The 19,836-nt window shown below is 40.2% G+C and overlaps 1 protein-coding gene and 1 long non-coding RNA gene across 2 annotated transcripts in view; both read left to right on the forward strand.

Annotated features, from left to right (window-relative positions):
• The window catches only part of LOC118222479 (immunoglobulin superfamily member 3-like), a 125,812-nt gene that overhangs the window by 101,891 nt on the left and 4,085 nt on the right, over nt 1-19,836 (forward strand). The gene's annotated exons all lie outside the window — the stretch shown is intronic.
• On the forward strand, nt 3,958-4,295 carry LOC118223826. Its single transcript, XR_004764502.1, has 2 exons — nt 3,958-3,996; nt 4,135-4,295. It is a non-coding gene; the product is annotated as an uncharacterized LOC118223826 (long non-coding RNA).

Consider the following 19,836-nt stretch of genomic DNA (forward strand, 5'->3'; position numbering starts at 1 on the left):
CCACCGCTGATCAAATTGCATGTCTCTCTAAAACTTCTCTCTAAATGTATCTCTGGTCATTGTGGGCAAAGAGCTTTTATTTTATCAGTCCAAAGCACTTTGTGCCAAAAAAGCCTCAGGCGCACGTAACTGTAGTGTCCGCAGGTCCATTGCAGTGGTATGTAAGTTTGCATACCCAAACAGTCTACAGGCAGTGCTATTGGAGTCATTAGGCGAACGCACTGGCTGCCGAATAAATTCATATATCAGACAATCAGCATCATTAAATGGGATACATTTCTAATACAAAGATAATTTGTCTGCACATCCATACCAGGGCTGGATCTGGCACAACTACTCATACGTGTCTGCCACTGCTTAGCCAGGAAAAACATTGCTGTGAATATAGGTACTCACCTGCATGCTTTATAACAGCTGGATATGCTTTCTGAAGGCTAGGCCTCTTGCTAGCAGTGCCCTCCCTGCACCTTCAGTAACCGAAGCACTTCCTGTATGCACAGCGACAGCTTTCTTGCGTTCTCAGTTACTGATTCTGTGCTGTTCATTTTAGAACAACTGGGTACATATTCAGACAGAGTGACTCAGGGACAGAGCATGAACAGACTCCCACATGTTCATGCTCTTCCTGCTGAGAAGCCTGTCAGGTGTTCACAGGGGCCGATAATCTAGAGAACAAGGAGAGAATAATGCCCTTACCCTGACTGGACTTGCAACTATAAAGTATTTAGTTTTGACAGCATAATATTAAACAATGACCCTAAAATCACAAAATGGAGGCCTTAAAGGTCACATGGACAAATACCATCGGCTGATATGTTTCCTGCTCTGAGTTCACTGCGCTGCTTATTGTTTCTGAAAGCTTTTGCACACGGCTCTCTTTTTCACTAGCAGAAAAATGTGTTTGTCTGTTTCAGACTGCTCTATTGTGGTGACAGCGGAGGTCCAGTTATTTTCCACTCACAGCCTTATACATTCAGCTCTACACACACCAGAGCTCCACAGGAAGACTGACCTGCACCTCCTCCCTCTCTCAGCGCAGAAACCACACTGAGGCATCAATCAAATTCACCCGCCTCACACCTCAGACCACCTTTCCATTACAACAGACCAGACAAGAGAGGCATAGAAAACAGTGCACTTTTATTTATAATCTGTCCCCAAGATTTAAATATACACTCAATAAGTCATAAAACATCATTTAAAAATACTGAAATGATGTGAAAATCTTTATCATTCCCCTCCTTTTCGTGCCCTGATGGTACATTCCATGGTCATGTGACCAGCTGTGGCGACACGGGACGTGACAGTTTTCTTGACTTATTCAGGACATGCAGTATTCTTCATAATGATGGTACGTGCTGAGTAAGGTGTGGAGTAGAATGGACTCAGAGGAAACTATCCTTGTATCATGGGGGGGGGTTGACTATCAGGATGTGAGTGTATAGGTGAGGGGGAAGAGAGAGTGCGTGCCTTTGAGTGTGTGTGTGTGACCAAAGAGAGTAGTATCGCAAAAAGTTAAATTCCATTGGGTACTGGGGGTCAGGGCAGTAATAATTATTGTCCGGAACTGTTTTTGTTTCCTGTTTATAACCTTTTTCCTTTAACATCATGCTAGAGATCACGCTCTGAGACCTGCTTGCTGGTCTGAGGGGGTTTTTGCACAATGCTGGAGGCGCAGCTCTCTCTGTGGCTCAGTGTGACTCTCTGGCCACTGACTCAAAACAAAACCCCTGTGCTCTGCCTTTGTGGTTTCCTCTGCATGCACCTCTTTCAAACCTGGCACCTCCCTCTCTGTCTGCCTGACTCTCTCTCTCTCTCTCTCTCTCTCTCTCTCTCTGATTTCCTGTGGTACTTCAGAAAGAGCAGAACTATGTGTGCTCTCTTGAGATAATCAGTGATTACATGCAGTGTATTTATGAAGAATAACACATTTTTCTTAGATCAAAGAGCTGCCACACATCTGTTGCAAGTAGTTTGAGGATTACTAATCATGGCCCTTTGTTGGCCATTATATTACCTTTCACTGAGCTCAAACCAACCTTTGACATGTAATAGGAGTTTAAACATTCTCCAAATGTAAACATTTCGATTTCATCCCAGATTAGTTTCCAAAGACTCTTCTTAATAATTCCTTTACCCTTATAGTCCTTGTGATGCCTTGCTGGGGGTGGCAATCAAATGGTGAGGAAGCAAAATAAAGTCAAAAACATGCATTGCCTTTCCTTAGGCCTCTACATGCACCCTTTTCATATGTTACCAGGTGTCTTTCTCTCATTTCAGTGGGGTCAGAACTACATGTGCTCTTTTTAAGATAATCAGTGATTACACACCATTTCTTTTTGAAGAATAATACACTTCAAGAACTCAGCTCAAATGGCTGTCAGAAATCTTTAACAAACAGTTTGAAAGCTTTGTAATCGTGGTCTTGATTGAACCACATTGCCTACTTTCAAAATACCCAAACCACCATGATCGTACAGTAGGGTGTTTAAAAATGTCACCATTGTAAACATTTTGATTTCATTCAGGACATGAATTGGGAGCCCAATACCCCTGCCTGTGAGAAGGACCTGTGCTGTCCATGGTCCTTCAGCTCTCCCAGGTTGCTTGGATACCTGGGTGCTGCAGGGACAGAACACCATCACCCTTCCGGGCACCAAAACCTGCACAGCTTAGATTTTTAAATGAAAGTGCTGATTGTAGTTATGCAAGAAGATTAAAGGAGCCTGTTTTGAAAAACTTTCATTGCTGTTCATGCAGTCATGGATTTTGAGAGCTTAATTTATGATTTTTAAAAATGTATGTATTTATTTCATTTATTTATTTAAAAACTTACATTTAAAAACTAGGTGCATTGAACTGGCCCTTCATTGAGACAAGGCCAGGAGAGATAACAGAGGTAGTCCCCTTAATGAGGCCATTGTGATGTCATCCAGTGACAGAACCTCAGGCCTCAGACATTGACACCCTGGATATGGACAATCTACATCATCTAAGTTATTGCTGGTACATTCCTCATTCTATTATGAGAAAATGTTTCAGTTACGAATCATGCGTTGTGCAATGACAAATCATGAAAAAACATATTTAAAGAGAACTCAAAATCACAATGTAAGATCAGGTGTGACATCACAGTGTGAACATTCCAGGGAGCTGCCCAATGTTCTGAACTCATTAGCAAAATTAGTCATTCTAAACTTTTGTGAGGCTCTCATAGTAAAGACAACAGATCTTTTTTTTGTTGTTGTTTTTGATCACTTTTTTATGTTTTCAGATGATAGAAGTTGAAAAATATCAAAAATGCATGTGAATGCAGAATCCCGGCCCAATGCACTTACGGGCAGCACTGCCTCCTACTCCTGGAATGGGACAGCAGAGAAATTCAGCACCATGGACACTGCACACAAACACACACACACACACACACACATACACACACACACGCATACACACATATTTGACGCACACACACATACACCCGCGCACACACACATACACACACGTGCACACACGCACCCACACACATATACACCCACGCACACACACACAGACATATTAAACTGTAGTACGAATTGAGGTGCCTTTTTTCAATCTAAAGTTACTCTTAAAGTAAGCCAGTTAAAACATTGTGAAGACTTCCACATTATTGCACTGTAAATAACAACTGGATTATTATTTGACCTATATTAAGCAGGATGGAAATAAAGACATCACTGTTCTTTTTTTGCACAGAGGGTGTTTATCAGCAGATGCTTGTGCAGCTCTTGTACACCCAAATCATTAAACAGCCAATCAAATCAGCCCCTGACATGTGCCCTCCTACTGTTCAGTGAATGACAAGAAATTACCTCAAGTCCTCCTCTTATCTGTACAGTTTGAGTTTTACAGTGCAGAGGACAAACAGGGTCTCAGGCAGAAGAGAGTCTCCAGAAGAGGAGAGTTCAGATACAGTGATGCCACCACTCTGTGCTGTTCTTGTGCTTTTCAGCAAATTCTGTAAGTGTGTAATTATTATTAACTTATCAGTCAAAACAAGTCTGCTCAAGGACAGTGTGGAGACTTTTATACAGAGATTAATGTTTTTCCCTTATTATTCCCATTGTCAGTTGTAGGTGCTTTCTGTTTTATTCCCAGATGGTCTGCTTGGGAAGAACATAGTTCAGCCTGATGTGCTGGTGACAGCTCAGCTTGGAGACAGTGTGACTCTCTCATGTTTCTATGCTAAAGATGATGTGCAATGGTACAGATGGCTTAAGCAGCCTTTTGGACAGAAGCCTGAGCAATTGTTAAAGATATTCAATTCTGCCCCTTATACTATATATTTCAATGAGTTTATAAACAGTGCGCGCCTCAGTGCTAAAGCAGCAAAGGGGACCTCGAACCTGACTGTGTCAAAAGTAGAGCCGTCGGATTCAGCCACATACTACTGCGCTATTTTGCTCTACAATGATATCACCTTTGTAGAAGGAACTACATTGATGGTGCTAGGTAAATATTAACCTTCAGTCCACGTCTTATACATCTTTTGTCTTGTACAGGATTTTGAAGGTGATTTAAAATTTGAAAAAATCTTAAAAAGCAGATCTTTTTTTGTAGGGTCACAAAATCTCTAAGCATTAAGAAATTGAGGTATATCAACATTTGTTATTACTGGAGATACTGTATGTTCAGCGAAACAGGCTAAAATTGCATTATTATTTTTCTAAACTCATTGATACACAAGACATATAGACATTTTCTTTATTTCTTTTTTTTTTCTTTACTAAGCTAATTGCTAGTTTGGAAATGACAAAAGCAGATTTAAAATAGTGTTTGTACAAAAAGAAAACCTTGCATATGCTTTTGAATTACAGAAATACTAAAATAATGATCGAATCCAAGCATGTATCCTGTTATAATTTTAATTATTGAACTGAATTCTTCAGGGTCAGAGTCACACGGCAGGACAGTAGTACTGCAGCAGCCCGAGTCTGAGTCAGTGCATTCTGGAGACTCTGTAACTCTGCAGTGTACAGTACGCACTGAGACCTGTGCAGGAGAACACAGTGTGTACTGGTTCAGACAGGGCTCAGGAGAGTCCCCTCCAGGAATCATTTACACCCATGGAACCAGGAGTGATGAGTGCCAGAGGAGCTCTGGGGCTGTGTCTCCCACACAGAGCTGTGTCTACAACTTCCCCAAGAGGAACCTCAGCCCCTCTGATGCTGGGACTTACTACTGTGCTGTGGCCACCTGTGGGGAGATCCTGTTTGGGAACGGGACCAAGCTGGACATTAAGGGTAAGCTCATTTAAATTTATGTATGATTTAATATCACAGTTAGTATTAATTCACATTTGTTATTTAATTAATAAGGAAAATATTTAGATTTTAACATAATTTTGATTGTTGCAACATCAATGTCATTCTCAAAATCCTAAACAAATATTTATATTTCAGGAGGTGAATTATCCACGCTTGTCTGGCTCTCGATCATAAGGACTGGAGTTCTCTGTTGCATGTTGCCCATATTTGTCCTCATCTATTGCAAAAAGGCATAAATAATAATGCTAATACGGGATTCATATCATTATATCAGCATGTGTGTCATGTGCATTTTAATATCTCCTTCTGGGTATTCTTTTTCTCCTTTCTCTTGTTATTCAAATTTTTTTTCCAGAGAACAATATCTGTTCACAAATTCACCAGGTGTATTAATCCTAATGTGCTGTTCTGATAAAGTTGGCAGAACAGCCTGAGACAGCTGATGTTACTCAAACAATGGAATGCAATTAAACTTAATTCCAGTCATTTGAAATGCATGGTTATGATTATGTTCTTGATCCAGTACTCTGAACTTTTTGAACACAGACAGTTATAGCGGAAAGGATATTGTCAACTTTAGTCAGAACCTGTAAATACAAGCAACATTTCTCTCAGTCTACGGTATCGGCTGGCTCTTCGTGAAGATGTCTTATTTTGGGCTGTTTGAGGAATCAAATTTATTCTTAGAGAAAACACGCACTTTGGAAAAAACATGCGAATACACATCATATGCATACATTAAGATCATAAGTTGAAGATACAAATGAAAATATATTGCAGTACAGAATGTTCATGAACCGAACTTTGGCACGGAGAGCTAATGGTTTGCAAACAGTAGCTTCAAACGTACAGGTGAGACACAGTAACGGAATCTTAGCACTGTTATCGCCAATTCCTGTTTTTACAACAGAAATGTATCGTAGTGTGGTGCAGCCAATATTTTCGGAATTGGAAAAAACTTGTACTGATCAGTAAGAGCAAAAGCTCATACTCAACCTCCTATCACATATTCATGCAGAGTGTGTCTCATTGATGGTTATTCATTTCCACTAAGGGCTAATTCTACATGTATAGCAGGCTGTGCCTTTAAAATAGGCCTGACGAGGGCCTGGTTACCATTCAGTCTGAGGTCTGTCTGTTCTGCCCAGTATTGTGACCTGGTGGCATAGATACATTTGTGCCAAACAGAATAATCTGTCAGTTTCACACTATTTTAGGATTTTATTATTCGTTTTTTTAAATCTGCAGACTTTCTTGTACGCATCACATTGTACATGGAAAGGTCCAAGCGTTAAATGTCTGATCAGTTTTCGAGTTGCTTTTTGTCGAGCCTCAACTCAAAGTTAGGACATGCCGTAGTATTTGGAACGCTAACACTAGTTGCTTGGAGCTAATTAAAGCTGCTTTAGCTTCATAGTGCTCGTTAGTCTTTGATGGTAGATTTTGCACTGAACATCCAGGCATTAGAGAGTCAAGTGTAATGCGTACAAGAAAAAAAAACAAAAAAAAAAAACTAGCATAATGTGGGCATGATGCACTTTTCTCTTTGGTGGGTTCATGGGTCTGTATCACGTTTGGTTGTGAGAGTGGACTGCCCTGCGAACAGTGCCAGTGCTATTTCAGTTTCAAAAGAGCTAAAAAATTCTCACTGGGAAAGTAGGAACCTGTGTCAGGGAGTATTGTAGCCCAGGCCCTCCCACCATTACATAGATTCACAAATATCCTGATCACTTTTCTAGTCAGGACATAATCCACAGTGTTAACATCCTCATCATCATCATCATCGTCATAATTTTTCAGCTTATTTCAGACAATGAACAATTTGACTAAATGATTTAAGTTTAATAATTTCACATGTGTTTAATAATTATTCTGTGGTAAATAGGTATTCTCGACTGCATGCAGGCAGTCTATCTCTAAAGGATGTTTAGAGATAGACATCAGAATGACACCCTGGTCAGTCACTAGGTACAGTACCATGAAGTTTCCATCCTGAGAATTATATCTACAAAACAGGCATTACACCATTTGCATAATTTAATAATCATTAAAATAATAAAAACGAAAACAGAGTTACTGGTGTTGAATCCAGGGAACATAAACCAAACAGATCTATATACGGTACGTACAGTACATCCACACAAGCAGTTAACTGCATTTGTAATGGAAGTCCACACAAGTCTGATTATAGATCCCTCAAGAATGGAAGTATTGTGGCTTGATGTCCATGCTCTCACCCGCCCCCTGGTGTCAGGAGCTGGGAATGCACCCGTTCTCTGAGGAAGAGCGGTGAACATGTACTCAGCTGCTGTGTAGCATTTCAGAGATGCCTGTGTTTTGTGACCACGATTCACATTATAATGTTTGTCTCTCAAGGTGTCTAGGGGTAGGAGGGAGTACATAACATATATATTGAAATAAAGTGTCCGGGTGAAAAGGTGTTGTGCACGTTTAGTATAAATACTCAGGGCAGACAAAGTTGCAGGTGCTATTAAAGGTGTTATTATTATAAGAGTGCAAGTGAAGTGATATTTACATTTGTACAAGTTAACACAAAACAAGACACAACTCTGTCACAAGGCCAAGGGACGTGAATGTAACCAAAGAAATGAAAAACAAAACCAAACAGCGCTAGAACAAAAGATAATCTGACTAACTAAGCAAAACACAAGACTATCTAGCTACTCTTACAAACAAAAATACACAGCTGGCAACCACCCCTTTTCTAATGTGTCTGTACAAGTTTCCTCCTGCGTGTAGCACCGGTGTATAGAGGCCTCTGTCTTACCTGCCCCAGGGCCTGAACCACACACAGACAATCACACATACACAAGCAGGGGAAACGTTTACACGCACACTCACAGGTCTCAAATCTCTACCACACATACACAACCACACATCGAAAACGAACAGAGATCAATAACAGAGAGACGACGAGCAGCAGCAGCCACGCAGCTTTTATCTTCCAGAGGAGGGATGTGACTGGTGGAGGCGGGACCAGGTTAAGGATGATTGACAGTGGGGACAGCGAATGGAATGATGAATGGCTCTCCTGCAGCAGTACAGCGGGGGAAAAAAATAACACACGCGACGTAGAAGGTAACATTTGTCAAATAGTCAAAAAACCGAACGGGCTGCAGGTAGTATGGCGGTGGGGATGGTAGGGTCACAGTTATTCTGCTTGTGTATCTTAAGAGACGAACTCTCAGAACATTTCTATAAAATAAATACATTTTTATGGCTGTCAGAATGCTCTTGGGACAGAAACTCTCTTGTATAAGGGTAAAAGAATAAAATGCAGGCACTCAATGTCACATGGAGAGAGGCTTCGGCTGATATGCTTCCTGCTCTTAGGTCACTGTGCTGCTTGTTGTTTCTGAAAGCTTTTGCACACAGCTCTCTTTCAATACCAGCAAAATGAGTTTGTCTGTTTCAGTCTGCTCTGTTGTGGTGACAGGGGAGGTCCAGTTATTTTCCACTCACAGCCTTATACATTCAGCTCTACACAGACCAGAGCTGCACAGGAAGACTGACCTGCTGCACAGAGCTGTATTCACACCTCCCTCTCTCAGCGCTGAAACCACACTGACGCTCCGATAAACTTCACACCTCAGACCACCTTTCCATTACAACAGACCAGACAAGAGAGGCATAGAAAACAGTGCACTTTTATTTATAATCTGTCCCAAAGATTTAAATAGACACTCAATAACTCATAAAACATCATTTAAAAATACTGAAATGTGAACATCTTTATCATTCCCCTCCTTTTCCTGCCCTGATGGTACATTCCATGGTCATGTGACCAGCTGTGGTGACACGGGACATGACAGTTTTCTTGACTCATTCAGGACATGCAGTATTCTTCGTAATGAATGTACGTGCTGAGTAAGGTGTGGAGCAAAATGGACTCACAGGAAACTATCCTTGTATCACGGGGGGGTTCGCTATCAGGATGTGAGTGTACAGGGGAGGGGGAAGAGAGAGTGCGTGCCTGTGTGTGTGTGTGTGCATGCGTGCGTGCGTGTGACCAAAGAGAGTAGTATCCCAGAAAGTTAAGTTCCATTGAGGACTGGGGGGCAGAGCAGTATTAATTATTGTCCGGTACTGTTTTCGTTTCCTGTTTGTAACCCTTTTCCTTTGAGATCATGTTGGAGATTACACTCTGAGACCTGCTTGCTGGACTGAGGGAAGTTTTTGCACAATGCTGGAGGTGCAGCTCTCTGTGTTTTGGTCTGGCTCTCTGGCCACTGACTGAAAGCAAAACCTCTCTGCTCTCCGTTTGTGGTTTCCTCTGCTTGCATCCCTTTCAAACCTGGCACCTCCCTCCCTCTGTCTGCCTGACCCTCTCTCTCTCTCTCTCTCTCCCTGTGGTACATCAGAAAGAGCAGAACTATGTGTGCTCTCTTGAGATAATCAGTGATTACACACCTTTTCTTTTTGAAGAATACATTGAGAACTCAGTTCAAATGGCTGTCAGAAATCTTTCATAAACGGTTTGAAAGCTTTCTAATCATGGTCTTTCGTTGCCCATTTTTCTAATTTTCACCATGTTTGTACAGTAGGATGTTTAATCATATCACAATTGTAAACATTTTGATTTCATTCAGGACATGAATTGGTAGCCCAATACCCTTCTTAATGCGTCTTTTACGCTAATAGACTTTGTGAGGCAGTGCTGGGGTGGCCACTGTATCACATGATGAAAAGACAAAATAAAATAAAAAATTGACTTACTTTCATTCGTCCAGGAACTGAAAAACAACAACAACAAAATACTTAAAAAAAATAAAATAACTGAACAAGGAAACCGTCATGAATAATAATCCAGAGGCCAAAATGTCCACAACAAACTAACCCTTCAAACACAACAACCTTTCAGAAAAAGGATTCCTTACACCTGTGAGAAAGGCCCTTTTATGAGGCCCAGAGATTAGGTAATGGGGAGCAGCTGGCCTAATTACAATGAGCCACACCTGCCCCCCCCCGCCTGTGAGAAAGGCCGGTGCTGTCCATGGTGCTGCAGCTCTCCCAGGTTGCTGGAATACCAGGGTGCTGGAGGGACAGCACATCATCACCCTTTCTGGCACCACAACCTGCACAGCTTAGATTTTTAAACGAATGTGCTGGTTGCAGTTATGCAAGAAGATTAAAGGAAACCGTTTTGAAAAAAGTTTCATTGCTGTTCATGCATGTCATGGATTTTGAGAGCTTAATTTATGATTTTTAAAAATGTATTTATTTATTTCATTTATTTATTTAAAAACTTACATATTCTAATTTTAAATGCAACTAGGTGCATTGAACTGGCCCTTCATTGAGATAAGGCCAGAGAGATAACAGAGGTAGTCCCCTAAATGAGACCATTGTGATGTCATCCAGTGACAGAACCTCAAGCCTCAGACATTGACACCTTGGATATGGGCAATCTACATTATGTAAGTTATTGCTGGTATATTGCTCATTCTATGATGAGAAAATGTTTCAGTTATGAATTATGAGTTGTGCAATTACAAATCATGAAATAACTTATTTAAGGACACCTCACCCTGGTTACAGTGCAGTGCAAAATCACAATGTAAGATCAGGTGTGACATCACAGTATGAACATTCCAGTGAGCTGCCTCCAAACTCATTAGCATAATCAATAGCATAATCATTCTAAACTTTTGGGAGGCTCTCATAGTAAAGACAACAGTTTTTTGTTGTTTTTGATCACTTTTTTGTGTTTTCCGATGAAAGAATTTGAAAATTACCAAAAATGCACGTGAATGCAGAATCCCGGCCCAATCCACCTACGGGCAGTACTGACTCCTACTCCTGGAATGGGACAGTAGAGAAATTCAGCACCATGGACACTGCACACAAACACACACACACACACACACACACACTCAACCGTACTCACATACACACACACACACACACACACCACACAAATACACACACATAGACACATACACCTCCATGCACAAACACATACATGCGCACACACAACCATATAGACACACACACACACACACACACACACACACACACACTCACTCAGACACACACACACATACACACTCCACACAAACACACACACACAGACACATAAACCTCCACGCACACACACATAGATAAGCACACACACGCACCCACACACATATACACCCACGCACACACACATACACACATACACACACATGCACATACGAACCCACACACATATACACCCACGCACACATATTGAACTGTAATATGAATTGAGGAGCCTTTTTCAATTTAAAGTTACTCTTAAAGTAACCTATTTAAAACTATGTGAAGACTTCCACATTATTGCACTGTAAATTACAACTGGATTATTATTATTATTTGTCCTTTATTAAGCAGGATGGAAATAATAACAACATTGTTCTTTTGTTGCACTGAGGGTGTGTATCAGTAAATGCTTGTGCAGCTCTTGTGCACCCAAATCATTAAACAGCCAATCAAATCTGCCCCTGACATGTGCCCTCCTACTGTTCAGTGAATGACAAGAAATTATTACCTCAAGTCCTCCTCTTAGCTGTACAGTTTGAGTTGTACAGCGCAGAGGACAAGCAGGGTCTCAGGCAGAGAAGAGTCTCCAGAAGAGGAGAGTTCAGATACAGTGATGCCACCACTCTGTGCTGTTCTTGTGCTTTTCAGCAAAGTTTGTAAGTCTATAATTATTATTAACTTAACAGTCAAAACAAGTCTGCTCAAAGACAGTATGGAGACATTTATACAGAGATTAATGTTTTTCCCGTATTGTTCCCATTGTCAGGTGCTTTTTGTTTTATTTCCAGATGGTCTGCTTGGGAAGAACATAGTTCAGCCTGATGTGTTGGTGACAGCTCAGCTTGGAGACACTGTGACTCTCCCATGTTTCTATGCTAAAGATGATGTGCAATGGTACAGATGGTTTAAGCAGCCTCTTGGACAGAAGCCTGAGCAATTGTTAAAGATATTCAATTCTGAACCTTATACTATATATTTCAATGATTTTATAAACAGTACACGCCTCAGTGCTAAAGCAGCAAAGGGGAGCTCGAACCTGACTGTGTCACAAGTAGAGCCGTCGGATTCAGCCACATACTACTGCGCTATTTTGCTCTACAATGATATCACCTTTGTAGAAGGAACTACATTAATGGTGCTAGGTAAATATGAACTTTCAGTCCACATCTTATACATCTTTATTCTTGTACAGGATTTTGAAGGTGATTTAAAATTTGAAAAAAATCTTAAGCAGATCTTTTTTTGTAGGGTCATAAAATCTCTAAGCATTAAGAAATTGAGGTATATCAACATTTGTTATTACTGGAGATACTGCATGTTCAGCGAAACAGGCTAAAATTGCATTATTATTTTTCAAAACTCATTGATACAAAAGACATAAATAGACATGTTCTTTATTTCTTTATTTTTTCTTTACTAAGCTAATTGCTAGATTGGAAATGACAAAACCAGATTTAAAATAGTGTTTGTACAAAAAGAAAACCCTGCATATGCTTTTGAATTACAGAAATACTAAAATAATGATCGAATCCAAGCATGTATCCTTTTATAATTTTAGTTATTGAACTGAATTCTTCAGGGTCAGAGTCACACAGCAGGACAGTAGTACTGCACCAGCCCGAGTCTGAGTCAGTGCATTCTGGAGACTCTGTAACTCTGCAGTGTTCAGTACACACTGAGACCTGTGCAGGAGAACACAGTGTGTACTGGTTCAGACAGGGCTCAGGAGAGTCCCCTCCAGGAATCATTTACACCCATGGAACCAGGAGTGATGAGTGCCAGAGGAGCTCTGGGTCTGTGTCTCCCACACAGAGCTGTGTCTACAACTTCCCCAAGAGGAACCTCAGCCTCTCTGATGCTGGGACTTACTACTGTGCTGTGGCCACCTGTGGGGAGATCCTGTTTGGGAACGGGACCAAGCTAGACTTTGAGGGTAAGCAAAAAAATCAATCACATAATAAAAGCATTGTCTCAGTTAAAAGGTTCATGCATTTTGTTTTCATGTTTTTTTTTTCTCTAAATCATGTTGTATTAAGTCATTGTAACCAGTAGAACATACTTCATCTGATATTATTGGGTTATTGTTTAACATATGCTCATTAATTTTTATATATATCTTTTATATATAAGTTGTTAATTGTTTTCCATCCCTCATTGTTATTCTCATGCAGATTTGTTTTTAGACAGGTAACACTGTCATTGTCTTTTTATGCTCTTATTAATGTTTTTCAAACAGGGTGTTTACTAAATCTTTCTTTTAAAATGTCAGGGAATAAACATCTTTCTCTTTATTGCTTGGCGGGAGCTTTGACGTTGAGTGTGATCCTAAATATTGTCCTCATTCTGAAAATGAGAGAAAGCTGTGAGAAATGCAAAGGTAAGAGACAAAGTTATCAATGTGTGGTATATGTCATGATTATTATTTACAACATTTGTTTTCAATAAATCTTCTGTTAATTCAAATCAGACTAGTGTGAAACATGCAAGGTCGTAAAAATACTCACCACAAAGGGTGGACAGTCAAAAAAATAATAATAATCTGTGAAAATGTGTAAAGTGTTTTCTGTAAAGTATTTGGCTTTCAAAATTTGACAACAATTTAGTCATCTTCATGAAATGCTATTTCATAAGTAGCATGCAGAAATATTCACATACAGTCCCTGTACAGTTCTCTAAAGCAAAATTTGTTTAATAATATAACATACAGTTGCTCCATGGGTGCTGATGAGTATCTTCTCACTACTTTTAGATATGTCCACATTATGTACACAGATCACAGGTAAAAGCAAGCCAAACTTCTCTTCAATTTATGACACTTGACATTCTGATAGTGATTCCAATGTTATATATTGGTTTAAGTATTTTAGTTTTTTATTTTATTTTTACATTTCTTTTGGTACCAGTTGGCACTAACCAAATTATAGACATTATATCTATGGCGTGACCCCAAGATTATGAAAAAATATTCTTAAACAAAAGTCAATAAAATTGAGCGCAAAATGAACAGAATTAACTGCCACGCAAACAAATTAAAATACTTTAAGTGATATGTAATCTCCATTGAAGCCTATCCTGATTCCCTGGTGATTATATAATCAAGGCACTCCTCAGATATACTCCTCCTTGGCGCAGTAACTTACGGTCCTACAGTGGTGAATATAATTGACTGTATGAAATACTACTACCAGTAGTGCTACGACTGCTATGAATATTATTGTTAATAGTAACAATAATAGTAATATTAATAATAAGAAGAAAAAGAAGAAGTACAGTACAAAAAGAAGAGGAGCGTTCTTAACTTTAAAAACCAGTGCATGAATTGAGTAATTCATTTTTGACAACCACCAGCAGTTTACATTTTCCTTTTACTGACACAGGAGCTGCATCAAACAACCAAGTGAGGGGAGAAGACTTGGCCAGCAAACAGGTAAAAATATTATCTAAAAAATAATAAATAAATAAATAAATGAATATATAAATAAATATTTCTTTTCTGTGGAGAATATCCTGGTTACATTATTATCAGAATGAAGTGTAGTCATATGTGGTGTGTATTTCTTTTTCTTTTAGTGTCAAGAGGAATCAATGAATTACGCTGCTTTGACTTTCACCGCCAAGAAACCCAAAGTGAGGAGGAACAAGAGGGAAGTGGAGAAAGAAACGGTTTACTCAGATATGAGATTTAGAGACCGCGAGTGAAGCTTTCCGTAAAAGCCATCTTCGTCACAAGGATAATCAAAATATTCCCTCGCTAGAATTGGTGAACATCATACTATGTGGCTGTAAATTTTATTACACGTACAGGATTTGCCTACAGCTGTGCTTGTTTTTGGATTCCTCTGTTTTTCAAATACACAAAGTAAAAATTGTGCAATCTCTGGCGGTATCTGATAAATGGTCCTCAGGGTTGTTGAATGGGTTTGGGGCAGTAGTGTAGTGTACTGCTTAGGGAACAGGACCCGATTCTCAGGTGACACACTGCCCTTTGACCTGTATTATTGAGCAAGGATGTTATTCTGAATGACTTCATGCCATAACTGTATAAAATGAAACGGTGTGCACATGTAAAATTGCGTGAGTGCCTGATAAATGCCAGTAATGTGATGTCACACAGAGATGGGAGAGTGAAATTTTAGGACTACAAAACAAGGTCAGGCTGTTAATGTGTCAGCAGTGATTCACTGATTAGATGGAATCCAAATATTTTGCAATGTACAGTTTTTGTGATTCAGAGCTAGTCAGTGATAAGAATAAATAGTACATCCATTCATTTTGGGGTTAATAGACATTGTTTCAGCTGGGGAAAGTGTGGTTATTTCCACAACTGTTTATGAAAGGTCAAATGCTGTCCCAACCAGTTTCCATTCAATAAAATATTCATCACACACAGTGGCGTACAACAGTTTGACCACCGCTGGTCAAATTGCATGTCTCTCTAAAACTTCTCTCTAAATGTATCTCTGGTCATTGAGGGCAAAGAGCTTTTATTTTATCAGTCCAAAGCACAAAAAAGCCTCTGGCGCACGTAACTGTTGTGTCCGCAGGTCCATTGCAGTGGTATGTAAGTTTGCATAGCCAAACAGTCTACAGGCAGTGCTATTGGAGTTATTAGGCGAACACACTGACTGCCAAATAAATTCATATATCAGACAATCAGCATTGATAAATGGGATACATTTCTGATACAAAGATAATGTCTTTACATCCATACCAGGGCTAGATCTGGCACAAATACTCATATGTGTCTGCCACTGCTTAGCCAGGAAAAACATCGCTGTGAATATAGGTACTCTCCTGCATGCTTCATAACAGCTGGATATGCTTTCTGAAAGCTAGGCCTCTTGCTAGCAGTGCCCTCCCTGTACCTTCAGTAACCGAAGCACTTCCTGTATGCACAGCGACAGCTTTCTTGCGTTCTCAGTTACTGATGCTGTGCTGTTCATTTTAGAACAACTGGGTACATGTTCAGACAGAGTGACTCAGGGACAGAGCATGAACAGACTCTCACATGTTCATGCTTTTCCTGCTGAGAAGCCTGTCAGGTGTTCACAGGGGCCGATAATCTAGAGAACAAGGAGAGAGTAATGCCCTTACCCAGACTGGACTTGCAACTATACAGTATTTTGTTTTGACAGTATAATATTAAACAATGACCCTAAAATCACAAATGGGAGGCCTTAAAGATCACATGGACAGATACCTTTGCCTGATATGCTTCCTGCTCTGAGTTCACTGCGCTGCTTATTGCTTCAGAAGGCTTTTGCACACGGCTCTCTCTTTCACTACCAGAAAAATGAGTTTGTCTGTTTCAGACTGCTCTATTGTGGTGACAGGGGAGGTCCAGTTATTTTCCACTCACAGCCTTATACATTCAGCTCTACACAAACAAGAGCTACACGGGAAGACTGACCTGCAGCTCCTCCCTCTCTCAGCGCTGAAACCACACTGACGCTTCAATCAAATTCACCCGCCTCACACCTCAGACCACCTTTCCATTACAACAGACCAGACAAGAGAGGCCTAGATGCCAGTGCACTTTTATTCATAATCTGTCCCCTAGATATAAATATACACTCAATAAGTCATAAAACATTATTTAAAAATACTGAAATGATGTGAGCACAGAACATCTTTATCATTCCCCTCCTTTTCCTGCCCTGATGGTACATTCCATGGTCATGTGACCAGCTGTGGTGACACGGGACATGACAGTTTTCTTGATTCATTCAGGACATGCTGTATTCTTCATAATGAATGTACGTGCAGAGTAAGGAGTGGAGCAGAATGGACTCAAAGGAAACTATCATTGTATCATGGGGGGGGGGGGGTTGCATATCAGGATGTGAGTGTACAGGTGAGGGGGAAGAGAGAGTGCGTGCCTGTGTGTGTGTGTGTGACCAATGAGAGTAGTATCCCAAAAAGTTAAATTCCATTGGGTTCTGGGGGTCAGGGCAGAATTAATTATTGTACGGTACTGTTTTTGTTTCCTGTTTATAACCTTTTTCCTTTGAGATCGTTCTCGAAATCATGCTCTGAGCTTGCTGGTCTGAGGGGAGTTTTTGCACAATGCTGGAGGTGCAGCTCTCTCTGTGTTTTGGTCTGACTCTCTGGCCACTGACTGAAAACAAAACCTCTCTGCTCTGCCTTTGTGGTTTCCTCTGCATGCACCCCTTTCAAACCTGGCACCTCCCTCTCTGTCTGTCTGCCTGCCTGCCTGACTCTCTCTCTCTCTCTCTCTCTCTCTCTCTGGTTTCCTTTGGTACTTCAGAAAGAGCAGAACTATGTGTGCTCTCTTGAGATAATCAGTGATTACATGCAGAGTATTTATGAAGAATAACACATTTTTCTTAGATCAAAGAGCTGCCACACATCTGTTGCAAGTAGTTTGAGGATTACTAATAATGGCCCTTTGTTGGCCATTTTATTACCTTTCACTGAGCTCAAACCACCCTGTCATGTTGGTATAATAGGAGTTTAAACATTCTCCAAATGTAAACATTTCGATTTCATCCCAGATTAGTTTCCAAAGACTCTTCTTCATGATTCCTTTACCCTTACAACCCTTGTGATGCATTGTTGGGGGTGGCAATCACATGGTGAACAAGCAAAATAAAGTCAAAAACATGCATTGCCTTTTCTTAGCCCTCTGCATGCACCCCTTTCATATGTTACCAGGCATCTCTCTCTCTTTCATTTCAGTGGGGTAAGAACTACATGTGCTCTCTTGAGATAATCAGTGATTACACACCATTTCTTTTTGATGAATACATTTTGAGAACTCAGTTCAAATGGCTGTCAGAAATCTTTCATAAACGGTTTGAAAGCTTTCTAATCATGGTCTTTCGTTGCCCATTTTTCTAATTTTCACCAAACTCAAACCACCATGTTTGTACAGTAGGATGTTTAAACATGTCACAATTATAAACATTTTGATTTCATTCAGGACATGAATTGGTAGCCCAATACTCTTAAGGCTTCTTTTACGCTAATAGACTTTGTGATGCAGTGCTGGGGTGGCCACTGTAGCACTTGATGAAAAGCCAAAAAAAAAAAAAAAATTTACTTACTTTCATTCGTCCAGGAACTGAAAAACAACAACAAAATAAATATAAAACAACAATAAAAATAAAAAAATAAAAAAACTGAACGAGGAAACTGTCATGAAAAATAATCCAGAGGCCAAAAGTCCACAACAAACTAACGCACAAACACAACAACCATTCAGAAAAAGGATTCCTTACCTTTGAGCAAGGCCCTTTTATAAGGCCCAGTGATTAGGCAATGGGGAGCAGCTGGCCTAATTACAATGAGCCACACCTGCCCCCCCCGTCTGTGAGATGGGCCAGTACTGTCCATGGTCCTGCAGCTCTCCCAGGTTTCTGGAATAACAGGGTGCTGGAGGGACAGCTCACCATCACCCTTCCTGGCATCACAATTTGCACAGCTTAGATTTTTAAATTAAATTCCTGATTGCAGTTATGCAAGAAGTTTAAAGAAACCAATTTTGAAAAAGTTTTTTTGCTGTTCATGTAGTCATGTATTTGGAGAGCTTAATTTATGATTTTTATGTTTTTTTAAAATTTATTTCATTTATTTATTTAAAAACGTCTATATTCTAAGTTTAAATGCCACTAGGTGCATTGAACTGGCGCTTCATTGAGACAAGGCCAGGAGAGATAACAGAGGAAGTCCCCTTAATGAGGCCATTGTGATGTCATCCAGTGACAGAACCTCAGGCCTCTGACATTGATACCCTGGATATGGACAATCTACGGTATGTAAGTTATTGCTGGTACATTGCTTATTCTATTATGAGAAAATGTTTCAGTTATGAATTATGAGTTGTGCAATTACAAATCACAGAATAACATATTAAAAGACAACTCACGCTGGTTTCGGTGCAGTGCAAAATCACAATGTAAGATCAGGTGTGACATCACAGTATGAACATTCCAGTGAGCTGCCCAATGTTCTGAACTCATTAGCATAATTAGCCATTCTAAACTTTTGAGATGCTCTCATAGCAAAGACAACAGATCTTTTTTTTGTTGTTGTTTTTCACCACTTTTTTCATGTTTGCAGATGATAGAAGCCGAAAAATATCAAAAATGCATGTGAATGCAGAATCCCGGCCCAATCCACCTACGGGCAGCACTGCCTCCTACTCCTGGAATGGGACAGCAGAGAAATTCAGCACCATGGACACTGCACATAAACACACACACACACACACATTCACACACGCACACACACACACACACTCACACACGCACACACACACACACACTCACACACACACACACACACTCCACACTCACTCACTCACACACACAGGCATACACACACAGAGACGCACACACACATACATGAGCACACACACACACCCACACACATATACACCCACGCACACACACATAAACTCATTCACACACACACAGAGACATTATTAAACTGTAGTACGAATTGAGGTGCCTTTTTCAATCTAAAGTTACTCTTAAAGTAAGCCAGT

Source organism: Anguilla anguilla, chromosome 3, assembly GCF_013347855.1.
Source record: "Anguilla anguilla isolate fAngAng1 chromosome 3, fAngAng1.pri, whole genome shotgun sequence".
Classification (NCBI taxonomy): domain Eukaryota; kingdom Metazoa; phylum Chordata; class Actinopteri; order Anguilliformes; family Anguillidae; genus Anguilla; species Anguilla anguilla.